Genomic DNA, 16,844 nt, shown 5'->3' with positions numbered 1-16,844 from the left:
ACACAAACTTATGAATATATGGTAAAACAAACTCCAGTTTCTCATATTTTTGTGTGACTAGTTCTAACTATTCCAGCTATAAAGTGAAATAAATTTTTATGGTAGTTCTAATATATAAGTTCTTGTAAGGACAACTCTAGTTTTCATAATTTATATTATACATAAATGTTCATTATAGAGCAACGCAATTATGATAATACTGTTTGAACATATATATACTTCATGGTAAGGTTATACATGTGGTTTGTAATAGTTCTATTTATACGTAGGTGTTTTAATAACGTCAGATCCAGAGTGTACTACTTTCATTTTGTATGAAAATGATCTGTTAAAGTCAGATCTATTTTAAATAGATCATTTTTTGTATGGAAGATCTTGGGAGGCCATATCTTGTGTGTAATAGATCTTTTTGTAAATAGATGTTCTTGTGAGGTCAGATCTTGTGTGTAGTAGATCATTTTGTGCATAAATATTCTTGTGAGGTCAGATCTTGTGTGCAGTAGATCTTTTTGTACATAAATGTTCTTGTGAGGTCGTATTTTATGTGCAGTAGATATTATTATATAAATGTTTTTGTGAGGCCATAGCTAGTGTCCAGTAGATTTTTTGTATATAAATGTTCTTGTGAGGTTATAGATTGTATGTAGAAGATAATTTTACATAAATGTTCTTGTGAGGCCATAGCTTGTGTGTAGTAGATTTTTTTGTGTATAAATGTTCTTGTGAGGCAATATCTATTGTGTGGTAGATCATTTTGTGTATAGATGTTCTTATGAGTCCAGATCTTGTGTGTAATGGATCTTTTTATATATTGATGCTCTGCTAGTGTCCGCTATATGTTACCAACACATACATATGACGTTACTACATGACAGTCTTAATTGTAGCTGATCTGGATACTGATAGATACTGTGTTCAGTTAGATTACGATCATCTGATTCATCCTTGGAGCAGGTATTACACGATCGTGGCGAGACAGAAGCAACACACAGAAATCACTTGCTTATATTTTGAACGATAGCACGCCTTATACTGGTAATAAAGATACTACATAGTTGTTGTAGAAGTGGTTCCATATTTTTTTAAACATTTTGATCGTTTCGAAAAAGCATGTGCGTTTGACAACAATGCATCAGTCACCTGATATTTCATCTCAAATTATAGTCTGTGTGTAGTTTCTAATAGAACATCGATTTAAATTTAGGGTCAAACTATAGTCTGTGTGTAGTTTCTAATAGAACATCGATTTAAATTTAGAGTCAAACTATAGTCTGTGTTTATTTTCTAATAGAACATCGATTTAAATTTAGGGTCAAACTATAGTCTGTATGTAATTTCTAATAGAACATCGATTTAAATTTAGGGTAAAACTATAGTCTATGTGTGGTTTCTAATAGAACATCGATTTAAATTTAGGGTCAAACTATAGTCTGTGTGTAGTTTCTAATAGAACATCGATTTAAATTTAGGATCAAACTATAGTCTGTGTGTAGTTTCTAATAGAACATCGATTTATATTTAGGGTCAAACTATAGTCTGTGGGTAGTTTCTAATAGAACATCAATTGAAATTTAGGGTCAAACTATAGTCTGTGTGTAGTTTCTAATATAACATCGATTTATATTTAGGGTCAAACTATAGTCTGTGTGTAGTTTCTAATATAACATCGATTTATATTTAGGGTCAAACTATAGTCTGTGTGTAGTTTCTAATATAACATCGATTTATATTTAGGGTCAAACTATAGTCTGTGTGTAGTTTCTAATAGAACATCGATTTAAATTTATGGTCAAACTATAGTCTGTGTGTAGTTTCTAATAGAACATTGATTTAAATTCAGGGTGAAACTAAGACGAGGTTTAATTTTAATATTAGATATCGATTTAGAAATCAGAAGAAACTACGTCGAAATGTTGTTTTTACAGTACAATAATGATGTAAAAATAGGAGCAAACTTGCGTAAAGGTGTATATTATATAGTAGAACACCGATCTGAAAGTCGGAATAAATCTGTATAACAAAACTGACAGCCAACACATATCAATAATTTGCTTTGCTTAATATTACGGTTATGGAAAACTAGGACAAAATTCGATGTTTCTTTAAAACTAAAACTAAAATGTCTACTGAAAGAGAGAACTTACCAGCAAATAAAAAATGATATTTTGCTAGTAATAATTATTTTTATCGGGAAGATTTAGTCAACACCAGAGTTTACAGTTAAATATATAATGTTACTCTTTGTCGTGTATTACCGATATAACTATTGTGTGAAAATAAAATAAAAAATGAAAAAGACGTGTTTGAATAGTATCTTTCGTTAATATTGTTAAACCTTCTATTTTTTGTTTGTTTTTTTCAATTTTCTTGTTTCACTGAAACCGAACACATATGCTTTTGAAGGTTCTCTCGTTAAAGTTGTCAATTACTTATAGTTGATTTGTCGAAGGTCATTTCACGCGCTGGAATTTAAGAAGGCAGTTTCGAGATTAAATAAATTTGAGGTAGTGGGTTTCGAGATTAAATGAATGTGAGGTCGTGGAGCGTTAACAGCCAAACATTAAAGTTTCGAGAGTAGTTCTTTCAAACGAGTGATAATTTGAGTAGAAAAAACTTTAGACTAATTCCACTAAGTGAGAAACTGTCTCTAAAAGTAGTAGTTAACAAGAAAACTTTATAAATAAATATAAAGTGTTTCATATGTCACAAAAACAGTACTTTAAAAATGTTACTAGATTTTATGAAGCTCTTTCGTTATTTTGTAAATTACAAATTTCACATATTCTGTCGTTAAGATGAAAGATATATTGTGTAATATTTTCTGTAGACTTCTTAAAAGCTCCATCAAACCGTCACTTGACTGTAATCAGGAATGAGTTGACATAATAAAGTTCTAGAGTAAACAATTATCAGTTTTTAAGTACTGTAAGCTTACTTAATTATCGGTTTTTAAGTACTGTAAGCTTACTTAATTATCGGTTTTTAAGTACTGTAAGCTTACTTAATTATCGGTTTTTAAGTACTGTAAGCTTACTTAATTATCGGTTTTTAAGTACTGTAAGCTTACTTAATTATCGGTTTTTAAGTAGTTTAAGCTTACTTAATTATCAGTTTTTAAGTACTGTAAGCTTACTTAATTATCGGTTTTTAAGTACTGTAAGCTTACTTAATTATCGGTTTTTAAGTACTGTAAGCTTACTTAATTATCGGTTTTTAAGTACTGTAAGCTTACTTAATTATCGGTTTTTAAGTACTGTAAGCTTACTTAATACCAACAAATGATTAACTATATATTCAATGTATCTACTGTGTTAATTACTACAGTAAGATCGATAAGTCTGGAAAACAATCTAACTTTTTAACCCACAAAATAATTTAGCTTGGAGGCCTATTCTTAACAAGATAACCTCTCTTACTTGGCATTTAACACCATCACAACTCGAGTAATTACTTGAAGGGATTAGAAATTGATCCTGACTTGTAACAAAACCTTAACTTGTAGTATAGCTGTATTGAAAGATTAATCTTCTGTTTTCTAAGAACAGTATACTCAGAGAGTTAACTTATTGGGATAACTCTTACATCTAACTCATTACACTCTAGAGGTCCATCGGTAGTAGGTCATCAGCAATCGATTGGAGATTAAATACTTACTTATTTGTATTCTTTGTTAGATTAAATATCCGTGCGTCGATTATCCACAATATTGAACTCATACAATAGAGGGAAGGTAGTTCAACAGTCTCTAGAACTTGCTTTAATTATGTGTGGATGTTTTGTTACAGCGAAACCACATCGGGCTATCTGCTGAGTCCATCGAAAGGAATCGAATCCATGATTTTAGCGTTGTAAATCCGTAGACTTACTGTAAGGGACGACTTTAATTTAATAGTGAAACTTGATTGTTATTCTCATAGCTGGAAATGGCCTGGTAGCTAGGGTATTCGACAAGTGTATCGCTAAACGCATTGGACAAAAATAGATAGAGTTTTTATCTCTAAACGTAGGGCCTGGCATGGCCAGGTGGTTAAGGCGCTCGACTCGTAATCCGAGGGTCGCGGGTTCAAATCCCCGTCGCATCAAATATAGTCGCCCTTTCACCCATGAGGGCGCTATAATATTACGACCAATCCCGCTATCCATTGGCAAAAGAGTAGCCCAAGGGTTCACGATGATTAGTGATGACTTGATGCTTTCTCTCTAGTCTTACACTGCTAAATTAGGGACGGCTAGCGCAGATAGCCCTTGTGTAGCTTTGCGCGAAATTCAAACGAAAAGAAACAAAAAGAAATCTTCTTCTCGAAGGACCTTCTCTCAACCTAAACTCGTAATACATCCATAATATTGACCGTTAGATGTTTGTGCTTTATCTTTTTTGAAACGCTACAGCATGTATTTCTTAACCGAAACTATTATAATACTTGTAAATAGTTCTAGACCCAGTTTTCCAAATATATACATTAATGTATCTTTAAATCTGAAAACATTAAAATTATAACAGCACTTTCGTTTCTATATAAGTTACGTGTGTTTGACGAATATCAGTCTATAGTTTCAGTTTCTACCTCAGTGAGGAGATTAACATTGGAGTGTAAACTTAACATTCTATGGGTCAATTAAACTACTCTTGGTACATATTACCAATGACAGCGCACTAATGTGGAGAAAATTAAGAATAATATATTTTGAATATACGATGACCTCATTAATTGTTGCTTACAGGTTTCCTTACTGCACGAGAGGTCACAGCTGCAAGCGCAACGAGACGCCATACATTCTGAAACTTATGTATAATATGAGGTAAATCAATCATCTCCAGAGATTTCGGAGAATCTACATAACCAACTGATGGCCTAACATAACCTGAAATTGTAGGACATTTACTAATGGAGATTCATATAATATAATACTAAGGAACTTGTAACACAGCGATGTAAGTGTCATTATATTTAAAGACTGACACGTTACGTGGGAAAATAAACTTATTCTGAAACACAGGTTTTTTCAGTTTCAACTACTTTTTTTTCGTATTTATTTCACAAAACGTTCAACGATTATGAATTTTTAAATAAGAAAGTGCTACTAGATGGCGGAAGGTTTGAGTAAGATTGATGTATAAATATATTGGTCTAAGTACGACTGAATTCTTAAAGGAAAGTTAGAACCACAAAGATCATTACGTGCGGGTTCTTTTGTACTGAGACGTTTTAATATACGTTTAAAACATGGGTTTTTTACATTGAATCGAGGATCATTTATTTCATGTGGCCCGGCATGGTGATGTGATTAAGGTACTCGACTCGTAATTTGAAGGTTTCGGGTTTGAATCCCCGTCTCACCAAACATGCTCGCTCTTTCAACCGTGGAGGCATTATAAAGGGACTGTCAATCCTACTATTATTTAATGAAAGAGTAGCCCAAGAGTTAGCCCCTAGTGGTGATGACTAGCTGCTTTTCCTCTAGTCTTACACTAGCGCGGATAACCCTCGTGCATTTTTGCGCAAAATTCCGACCAAACCAAATTATTTCGTGCTTTTTTATTATATCTCTCAATATTTCGATTCAGTTGACCTGTCGTTAGTTTGTTGGTGAACAAAATGAAGTCCCTAACAATTATTGCTATCCTAAAACTTGTGCTAATGAAAAATTAAATTGCGAAGGGAAGCCAATATCGCTCTAAAAATTAGCACATTCACGTAATATTTCGTATTTCCATAAATCATATGAAGGCAATAAATTACACATATAATAGAATCTATTATTTCACATCATGTAACAGATTAAAAAATACATAATGCTGTTTCCTTGCTACGAACAAACCTAAATATTACCTTGTACACACGCTATTATTAAGAATGCTTCCAAATTTTAAATGTTCGGTCAAGGGGCGCTTGTTATAGTAGTTTTAATTCAGTCTTGTTTTTTAGAAATCGTGTTTAACTTATTACTTGCGTGTGACAACGCGATAAAACCAGCACTTTAAACAGATAATGGGTTAAAATTACACGATGTGTTAAAGTCATCACTTAATCCAGCTAACGCGTTCCAATCAGCAGTTAATTCGAACAACGTTTTAAATTCATCAGTCGGTTCACAAAACGTATTAAAATTACTAGGTGCAAAGAAACGTAATTGTGAAACGGAAACAAGCGATACTGAGAGGAAATTTTGTATTAATATGATCATCATTTTGTGTATTACATATTCCATCGAAAGTTTTGAGAATTATAATTACATGATAACAGTCACATTTAGTTCATTGCAACGTTTTCTAGACTGACGATAATGTATACAGAAAACTAGCTTATTAAATATACGACCTTGACTCACTTTGTGACCACTAAGAACTGAGCTTCTGATTGAGCCATTTTAAGAAGGTGGACTCTCAAAGCCATTACTGACTCATAGGTATCTGTTACTATGAAGTTCAGGCCAAGTTAATGAAAATCTAAAGAGAACTTTGACATTGTCTTTTAGTTTCTTACAGAATCCTTGCCTTGTTTATGAGATCTAGTTCTGTTCGCTCCGTACTCAACTATTCACGAGGTTGTAACACTAGCCTTGTTCTACATTTATGTCAGTGATTGGAACACGCTCGACTAATTATAGTTGATCTCGGATGCTGAGTAGATTTCGAATCGTAAAAGAATCAGATTATAAGCAAAAGCTTTAATCAGAGAAGTGAAGCATTTTAATTCGGTAATAAGTTGTTATTGAAGGGTTATATTATAAAGACGATATGATGAGGGAAACATGACGTCGGAAAACATGTGGTAGCTTTGCTTCACTATTTTGGTCATATTAGATTTAAGTCACATTTGGCTATCTGGTGTATACACTGTGGGGTATCAAACTCCGGATTTTGTTTTTGTAAGGCCGTAGATTTACCGCTGTCCTGCTCTGGGACTTTGGAAGATAAAAAAAGAGAGAATTCGTATAGAAGGTAATTATTTTTATTCGTTTAGGTATATATATATTTTTAAAACTTGAAATTTAACGCTTTTCACGTTTTGGCCTACTTTAAATGTACCGCTATGCTATTAATTTTATTTTTGAGACCCGAGGTCGCTTACGACTGTTGTGGTAGTTTACAATTTGAAATTGCCTAAAATTGTAATTGTAGTTTAGAAGTTAATTAAATGTAGATATGTTTCAAATTTACCAACAAGATTAATACACACAGTGTTCTTTAGTAACACAAATATATTTTAATATACAAACAAAAGCACGATTTATAAGAACGGTTAATACAAATAGTTATTACAAATTATAATTTATATACAAAAGGTTTAAAAACTTACAAACAATACTGAGTCTTCTATCTGGCATGAACTGAATATTTTATCAACGGTTCACGATAAGCGAATGAAGTTCGAGGTGATATCGTTACAATTCATTAACGCCCAAAGTTAATTCTCTGAGGTTAAACGGTTTATAATGTTCGAAACCCATAAACACTTCTGGTAAAATATCTGTAGTTTCCGATTAATAAGCGTTTATCACAGTTATAGCTTCCAAGGTTTATAGTATACTACTTGGAGCAAACCAACAATATATAAAACTGTTTCTCCGTTTGTTACCACTTAATAAACTTAAGAGGAGATTGTCTAGAAATTTCAGCTGAAACATCAATATTTAAAGATACGCTAGTGCTTTCGTAAAACATATATATTATTAATTCTTACACTCAAGAGTCTTTTACAAATTTCGAGAATAGGCGGGACTTTCGTAATACAAATATAACAATATAAGATATATATATTAAACTTTAACAAATATTATAAATATTACAATGAATATATAATAGTAAATCCGTTATACTGTAAAACTAAAAGGTCGATAATACCACATAATCTACACTTCTCCTCATTGATTAGGTACACTGTCTTAAACCAAGACATACAAATTCTGTAATGATAAAAAAAATTATCTTAAGAATTAATAGTTGATGAAATGTTGGTTGTAATGGTTAAAGTAAGTAAGCCTAGGGATTACAAATACATAACGTCAAATCAATTAACAATACTTAACCCTAAATATCATATTTTATAAAAACAAAAGAGAGAAAATGGAATAAATACTAAATTAAAGACGTAACTAATATTACGTTAAGACCACATGTAAAGTTAAGATTAATTATATATACAGAATGTATGCACCACGATGTTGCGTCTAATAGCGTTTTCACTGCAGAAAACAAAAGTTGTGGAGAAAACGTTGTACTACGTGATAATAAAGTATCTCGCTGTTCTTGTGTAGTCTCAACGAAATTATACCTGAAAGTAAGACTGCATTCTAATTTGTTCATTACATGACGTAATAATTGTTAATTTGCATAACTGTATTTTTTGCGCGATTAATTTCAATCTTAATACGAATAACAGACGTCCATGATTTCAGACTCCTCATTGGTTTGTTTGTTTTTTTTTAATTTCGCGCAAAGCTATACGAGGGCTATCTGCGCTAGATATCCCTAATTTAACAGTGTAAGACTAGATGGAAGGCAGCTAGTCCATCACCACTGATCGCCAACTCTTGGGCTACTCTTTTACCAACGAATAGTGGGACTGACCATCATATTATAACGCGCCACAGCTGAAAGGGCGAGTATGTTTGGTGTGACGGGGATTCGAACACGCGACCTTCGGATTACGAGTTGAACGCCTTAACCACCTGGCCATGCCGGGCCTCTCTTCATTGAAGAAAAAAGACGTCAGTCGTTTATCACAGGAATACACCCTCATGTAGAATATTTTTTTACTCAGAGATACAAGATTGATATAAAACCTAACAAACCGGTTTGGATTAGAAAAGGAAAAGTAGTTATTATCCAATTTATCACTGTCTTTGAAACTCGTTAATCTTTAGTGAATGAAATGAAAAAAATCAACACAAAAACACCCGATTACGCACAGGAAAAGACAAGAAAAAGTTTTGATATATATATAGACATAAAGATTAATTTTATATATCAACATTGTAAACCAGAGAAGTATTGTTTCTTATCATTTGACCATTATGGTACAGTTGGACACCTAATTGTGAAATAACCTTTAAAGCACATTGTCTCTGAGTTTGATTTGTTTTGGATGTCGTGCATAGCTACACGAGAGCTATCTGCGCTAGCCGTTTCTAAGTTAGGAGTGTAAGTCTAGAGGGAAGGCAGCTAGTCATCACCACCCACCGCCAACTCGTGGGCTACTCTTTTAGCAACGAATAGTGGGATTGACCGTCACATTATAACGCCCTCACAGCTGAAAGGGCGAGCATGTTTGGCGCAACCGGGATGCGAACCCGCGACCCTCAAATTTCGAGTCACACGCCTTAACACGCTTGGCCATGCCGGGCCAAGTCTAGAGGGAAAGCAGCTAGTCACCACCACCCTCCGTCAACTCTTGAGCCAGTCTTTTACCAACGAATGGTGGAATTGTCCGAAACATTATATCACCCCCACGGCTGAAATAACAAGGATGTCTGGTGTGACGGGGATTCGAACCCGCTGTTTACTAGTCGAGTGCCTTAACCACCTGGAAATGCCACGTCTATCTCTGGGTATGTCATAGTTGAAGTTATGCGACATTCTAAAGTATATGTTGAATATAATTTATAAACTGCTTTCGATGATGTTATTAAACCTTGGAAGAAATGTGATGTATAAAGTTTATGTCAATAGATTCTTCTCAGTAAACTACAGATCGTTTGAGTTATTAACCTGTCAGTCGAGCTGCTACATAACTATCTGTTTACGCCGCGTGTGAATAATGTCGGACTGACTGTCACATAGGTGATAAATCAAAAACGTGGAAAATACCGCCACTTGAATATATGAACAAGGGTTTAGGAAACGATATAGATGTGGTCATTCATGTGAACTGAAGTAAACAGTGTAAACGTACGAGAGAAATAACGATGTATCCTTCATTTTCAGCGTATACAACACGCGCATACAGGCGGCACGTGCATATTATCTGTGATATGTAATTCTAAGACAATACATGAAACTAAAGAGACAGACAAGATACATAACTGACTTTGAATGTCCTGACATGCGCGCTGATATATTTATTTTTACTTTTTACTTACACTGGTTTAAAATAGTTAAAAATAAAATAGAAAATCAGATAAATAAAACTTATAAATGTTTAAATAAATGTCGTGAAAACTGTAAGATGTCGGACATAACAGAAACAAACTGTAAGATGTCGGACATAACAGAAACATATTTATCTGCAGTGTACGGTTCGAACCCAAGATATCTTGAACTATTTATTACAATATTATAACTGTAGCGTTAGTTTCAAACATAAAATATTTTAAACTTAACGTCGATACTTATCGGTCGGATTTTATTTTGTAGCTGTGAATGTGATGAATTTGGTGTTCTAGCTTTAGAGATCTTAAAATACGCCTTGTTTTACATAGAGAATGCGTGCTCAATTCGAAGACACCCTAAATCAGAATTCACTGTTTCAAAAATTACACACCAGGTAAAAAATTCAATACTTAGTTTTTTTGGTTTTTTGTTTTTTTTAATTACGCGCAAAGCTACTCGAGGGCTATCTGCGCTAGCCGTCCCCAATTTAGCAGTGTAAGACTAAAGGGAAGACAGCTAGTCATCACCACCCACCGCCAACACTTGGGGTTTTCTTTTATAAACGAATAGTGGGATTGATCGTCACATTATAACGCCCCCACGGCTGGGAAGGCGAGCATGTTTAGTGCGACCGGGATTCGAACCTGCGACCCTCGGATTACGAGTCAAGCTCCTTAACCACCTGGCCATGCCCGAGCCCGAATACTTACTAAACAAGTATATATAGAAGGAGTGAGAGAACAGCATCAAAATATGGAAAGCGAACCTTAAAACTAAATGCTGTCACTGATAATGGAGATCAAAATTATAACAAGGACTAAATTACTGCGTGTGTTTTATGTTTAGGAACGTTTGGTGATGTCAGGTACAAATGTGGGTTAACACGACCTTCTGCAATAAACATATCTTACTTTGAGAAATATTAACATGAACTCTTTGAATAATCACACGTATTTTATATACCTTTACTTTCATGTTAACATCGTAGTGTTGACAGTGTTTATATACCTTTATTTTCATGTTAACATCATAGCTTTGACAGTGTTTATATATCTTTACTTTAATGTTAACATCGTAGTGTTGATAGTGTTTATATATCTTTACTTTCATGTTAACATCGTAGTGTTGACAGTGTTTATATATCTTTACTTTCATGTTATCATCGTAGTGTTGACAGTGTTTATATGTCTTTACTTTAATGTTAACATCGTAGTGTTGACAGTGTTTATATACCTTTATTTTCATGTTAACATCATAGCGTTGACAGTGTTTATATATCTTTACTTTAATGTTAACATCATAGCGTTGACAGTGTTTATATATCTTTACTTTCATGTTATCATCGTAGTATTAACAGTGTTTATATATCTTTACTTTCATGTTAACATCGTAGTGTTGACAGTGTTTATATATCTTTACTTTCATGTTATCATCGTAGTGTTGATAGTGTTTATATATCTTTACTTTAATGTTAACATCGTAGTGTTGAGAGTGTTTATATATCTTTACTTTCATGTTATCATCATAGTGTTGACAGTGTTTATATATCTTTACTTTCATGTTAACATCGTAGTGTTGACAGTGTTTATATATCTTTACTTTCATGTTAACATCGTAGTGTTGATAGTGTTTATATATCTTTACTTTCATGTTAACATCGTAGTGTTGATAGTGTTTATATATCTTTACTTTCATGTTAACATCGTAGTGTTGACAGTGTTTATACACTTTTACTTTGATATTAACATCGTAGTGTTGACAATGTTTATATATCTTTACTTTCATGTTAACATCGTAGTGTTGATAGTGTTTATATATCTTTACTTTCATGTTAACATCGTAGTGTTGACAGTGTTTATATATCTTTACTTTCATGTTAACATCGTAGTGTTGACAGTGTTTATACACCTTTACTTTGATATTAACATCGTAGTGTTGACAGTGTTTATATATCTTTACTTTCATGTTAACATCGTAGTGTTGACAGTGTTTATATATCTTTACTTTCATGTTAACATCGTAGTGTTGACAGTGTTTATATATCTTTACTTTAATGTTAACATCGTAGTGTTGAGAGTGTTTATATATCTTTACTTTCATGTTATCATCATAGTGTTGAGAGTGTTTATATATCTTTACTTTCATGTTAACATCGTAGTGTTGATAGTGTTTATATATCTTTACTTTCATGTTAACATCGTAGTGTTGACAGTGTTTATATATCTTTACTTTAATCTTAACATCGTAGTGTTGATAGTGTTTATATATCTTTACTTTCATGTTATCATCGTTGTGTTGACAGTGTTTATATATCTTTACTTTCATGTTAACATCGTAGTGTTGACAGTGTTTATATATCTTTACTTTCATGTTAACATCGTAGTGTTGATAGGGTTTATATATCTTTACTTTCATGTTATCATCGTAGTGTTGACAGTGTTTATATATCTTTACTTTCATGTTAACATCGTAGTGTTGACAGTGTTTATATATCTTTACTTTCATGTTAACATCGTAGTGTTGATAGTGTTTATATATCTTTACTTTCATGTTATCATCGTAGTGTTGACAGTGTTTATATATCTTTACTTTCATGTTAACATCGTAGTGTTGACAGTGTTTATACACTTTTACTTTGATATTAACATCGTAGTGTTGACAGTGTTTATATATCTTTACTTTCATGTTAACATCGTAGTGTTGATAGTGTTTATATATCTTTACTTTCATGTTAACATCATAGCGTTGACAGTGTTTATATATCTTTACTTTCATGTTATCATCGTAGTATTAACAGTGTTTATATATCTTTACTTTCATGTTAACATCGTAGTGTTGACAGTGTTTATATATCTTTACTTTCATGTTATCATCGTAGTGTTGATAGTGTTTATATATCTTTACTTTAATGTTAACATCGTAGTGTTGAGAGTGTTTATATATCTTTACTTTCATGTTATCATCATAGTGTTGACAGTGTTTATATATCTTTACTTTCATGTTAACATCGTAGTGTTGACAGTGTTTATATATCTTTACTTTCATGTTATCATCGTAGTGTTGACAGTGTTTATATATCTTTACTTTCATGTTAACATCGTAGTGTTGACAGTGTTTATACACTTTTACTTTGATATTAACATCGTAGTGTTGACAGTGTTTATATATCTTTACTTTCATGTTAACATCGTAGTGTTGATAGTGTTTATATATCTTTACTTTCATGTTAACATCGTAGTGTTGACAGTGTTTATATATCTTTACTTTCATGTTAACATCGTAGTGTTGACAGTGTTTATACACCTTTACTTTGATATTAACATCGTAGTGTTGACAGTGTTTATATATCTTTACTTTCATGTTAACATCGTAGTGTTGACAGTGTTTATATATCTTTACTTTCATGTTAACATCGTAGTGTTGACAGTGTTTATATATCTTTACTTTAATGTTAACATCGTAGTGTTGAGAGTGTTTATATATCTTTACTTTCATGTTATCATCATAGTGTTGAGAGTGTTTATATATCTTTACTTTCATGTTAACATCGTAGTGTTGACAGTGTTTATATATCTTTACTTTAATCTTAACATCGTAGTGTTGATAGTGTTTATATATCTTTACTTTCATGTTATCATCGTTGTGTTGACAGTGTTTATATATCTTTACTTTCATGTTAACATCGTAGTGTTGACAGTGTTTATATATCTTTACTTTCATGTTAACATCGTAGTGTTGATAGGGTTTATATATCTTTACTTTCATGTTATCATCGTAGTGTTGACAGTGTTTATATATCTTTACTTTCATGTTAACATCGTAGTGTTGACAGTGTTTATATATCTTTACTTTCATGTTAACATCGTAGTGTTGATAGTGTTTATATATCTTTACTTTCATGTTATCATCGTAGTGTTGACAGTGTTTATATATCTTTACTTTCATGTTAACATCGTAGTGTTGACAGTGTTTATACACTTTTACTTTGATATTAACATCGTAGTGTTGACAGTGTTTATATATCTTTACTTTCATGTTAACATCGTAGTGTTGATAGTGTTTATATATCTTTACTTTCATGTTAACATCGTAGTGTTGACAGTGTTTATACACTTTTACTTTGATATTAACATCGTAGTGTTGACAGTGTTTATATATCTTTACTTTCATGTTAACATCGTAGTGTTGACAGTGTTTATATATCTTTACTTTCATGTTAACATCGTAGTGTTGACAGTGTTTATATATCTTTACTTTCATGTTAACATCGTAGTGTTGACAATGTTTATACACCTTTACTTTGATATTAACATCGTAGTGTTGACAGTGTTTATATATCTTTACTTTCATGTTAACATCGTAGTGTTGACAGTGTTTATATATCTTTACTTTCATGTTAACATCGTAGTGTTGACAGTGTTTATATATCTTTACTTTCATGTTAACATCGTAGTGTTGACAGTGTTTATATATCTTTACTTTCATGTTAACATCGTAGTGTTGAGAGTGTTTATATATCTTTACTTTCATGTTAACATCATAGTGTTGACAGTGTTTATGTATCTTTACTTTCATGTTATCATCGTAGTGTTGACAGTGTTTATACACCTTTACTTTGATATTAACATCGTAGTGTTGATAGTGTTTATATACCTTTACTTTGATATTAACATCGTAGTGTTGATAGTGTTTATATACCTTTACTTTGATATTAATATCATAGTGTCTATAGTGTTTATATACCTTTACTTTGATATTGATATCATAGTGTTGATAGTGTTTATACACCTTTACTTTGATATTAATATCATAGTGTTGACAGTGTTTATACACCTTTACTTTGATATTAATATCATAGTGTTGACAGTGTTTATACACCTTTACTTTGATATTAATATCATAGTGTTGACAGTGTTTATATACCTTTACCTTCATGTTGGCACCATCCTGTTGACAGTGTTTATATACCTTTACCTTCATGTTGGCACCATCCTGTTGACAGTGTTTATATGCTTTGAACATTTAATGTTAACTCCACCGTGTGTTAACTGAGACTGATAACAAGCAAAACGACAAAAAGTGAAATGAGGCTAAAGTTGCAAACCGTCCGTATTGAAGTGTGTATATACAGTATTATGAGTTTATTTGTTCTTATGTGTATTTTGATTCGTATTAACCCTTCTGTGGCTCATCGTATCATGAATTGGTGGTTGGTGCACGAAAATGGTAAAACTAGTAATTTATTGATGACCATTTTAAGGAAGATTTTAAAACCAAGATATGTTCTGAACCTTGAGATCCTTGATAAGTATTCTGAAATAATTTGAAACACAAATGGGTTCAGAACCTTGGGCTTGTTGCTAAGTATTCTGAGGAAGAACTTGAAACACAGAAAGATCCAGAACCTTGGGCTTCTTGCTAAGTATTATAGTGACGAGTTTGAAACACAAATAGATCCAGAACCTTGGGCTTGTTGCTAAGTGTTCTGATGACGAGTTTGAAACACAAATAGATCCAGAACCTTGGGCTTCTTGCTAAGTATTCTGGTGACGAGTTTGAAACACAAATAGATCCAGAACCTTGGGCTTCTTGCTAAGTATTCTGGTGACGAGTTTGAAACACAAATAGATCCAGAACCTTGGGCTTCTTGCTAAGTATTATAGTGACGAGTTTGAAACACAAATAGATCCAGATCCTTGGGCTTGTTGCTAAGTATTCTGATGACGAGTTTGAAACACAAATAGATCCAGAACCTTGGGCTTCTTGCTAAGTATTCTGGTGACGAGTTTGAAACACAAATAGATCCAGATCCTTGGGCTTGTTGCTAAGTATTCTGATGACGAGTTTGAAACACAAATAGATCCAGATCCTTGGGCTTCTTGCTAAGTATTCTGGTGACGAGTTTGAAACACAAATAGATCCAGATCCTTGGGCTTCTTGCTAAGTATTCTGATGACGAGTTTGAAACACATATAGATCCAGATCCTTGGGCTTCTTGCTAAGTATTCTGTTGACGAGTTTGAAACACAAATAGATCCAGATCCTTGGGCTTCTTGCTAAGTATTCTGGTGACGAGTTTGAAACACAAATAGATCCAGAACCTTGGGCTTGTTGCTAAGTATTCTGATGACGAGTTTGAAACACAAATAGATCCAGATCTTTGGGCTTCTTGCTAAGTATTCTGATGACGAGTTTGAAACACAAATAGATCCAGAACCTTGGGCTTTTTGCTAAGTATTCTGGTGACGAGTTTGAAACACAAATAGATCCAGATCTTTGGGCTTCTTGCTAAGTATTCTGATGACGAGTTTGAAACACAAATAGGTCCAGAACCTTGGGCTTCTTGCTAAGTATTCTGATGACGAGTTTGAAACACAAATAGGTCCAGAACCTTGGGCTTCTTGCTAAGTATTCTGATGACGAGTTTGAAACACAAATAGGTCCAGAACCTTGGGCTTCTTGCTAAGTATTCTGGTGACGAGTTTGAAACACAAATAGATCCAGATCCTTGGGCTTCTTGCTAAGTATTCTGATGACGAGTTTGAAACACAAATAGATCCAGAACCTTGGGCTTCTTGCTAAGTATTCTGGTGACGAGTTTGAAACACAAATAGGTCCAGAACCTTGGGCTTCTTGCTAAGTATTCTGGTGACGAGTTTGAAACACAAATAGGTCCAGAACCTTGGGCTTCTTGCTAAGTATTCTGATGACGAGTTTGAAACACAAATAGATCCAGATCCTTGGGCTTCTT

General features: G+C 32.9%; 1 protein-coding gene across 1 annotated transcript in view; it reads right to left on the bottom strand.

Moving 5' to 3' along the window:
* Window positions 1-16,844, bottom strand: part of LOC143239467 (uncharacterized) — a 386,069-nt gene that overhangs the window by 326,585 nt on the left and 42,640 nt on the right. The window lies entirely within an intron of this gene.

This window comes from Tachypleus tridentatus, chromosome 13 (assembly GCF_004210375.1).
Source record: "Tachypleus tridentatus isolate NWPU-2018 chromosome 13, ASM421037v1, whole genome shotgun sequence".
Taxonomy (NCBI): domain Eukaryota; kingdom Metazoa; phylum Arthropoda; class Merostomata; order Xiphosura; family Limulidae; genus Tachypleus; species Tachypleus tridentatus.
Note: the sequence above shows the minus strand (reverse complement) of the source record. Positions and strands in the feature narration are given on the sequence as shown.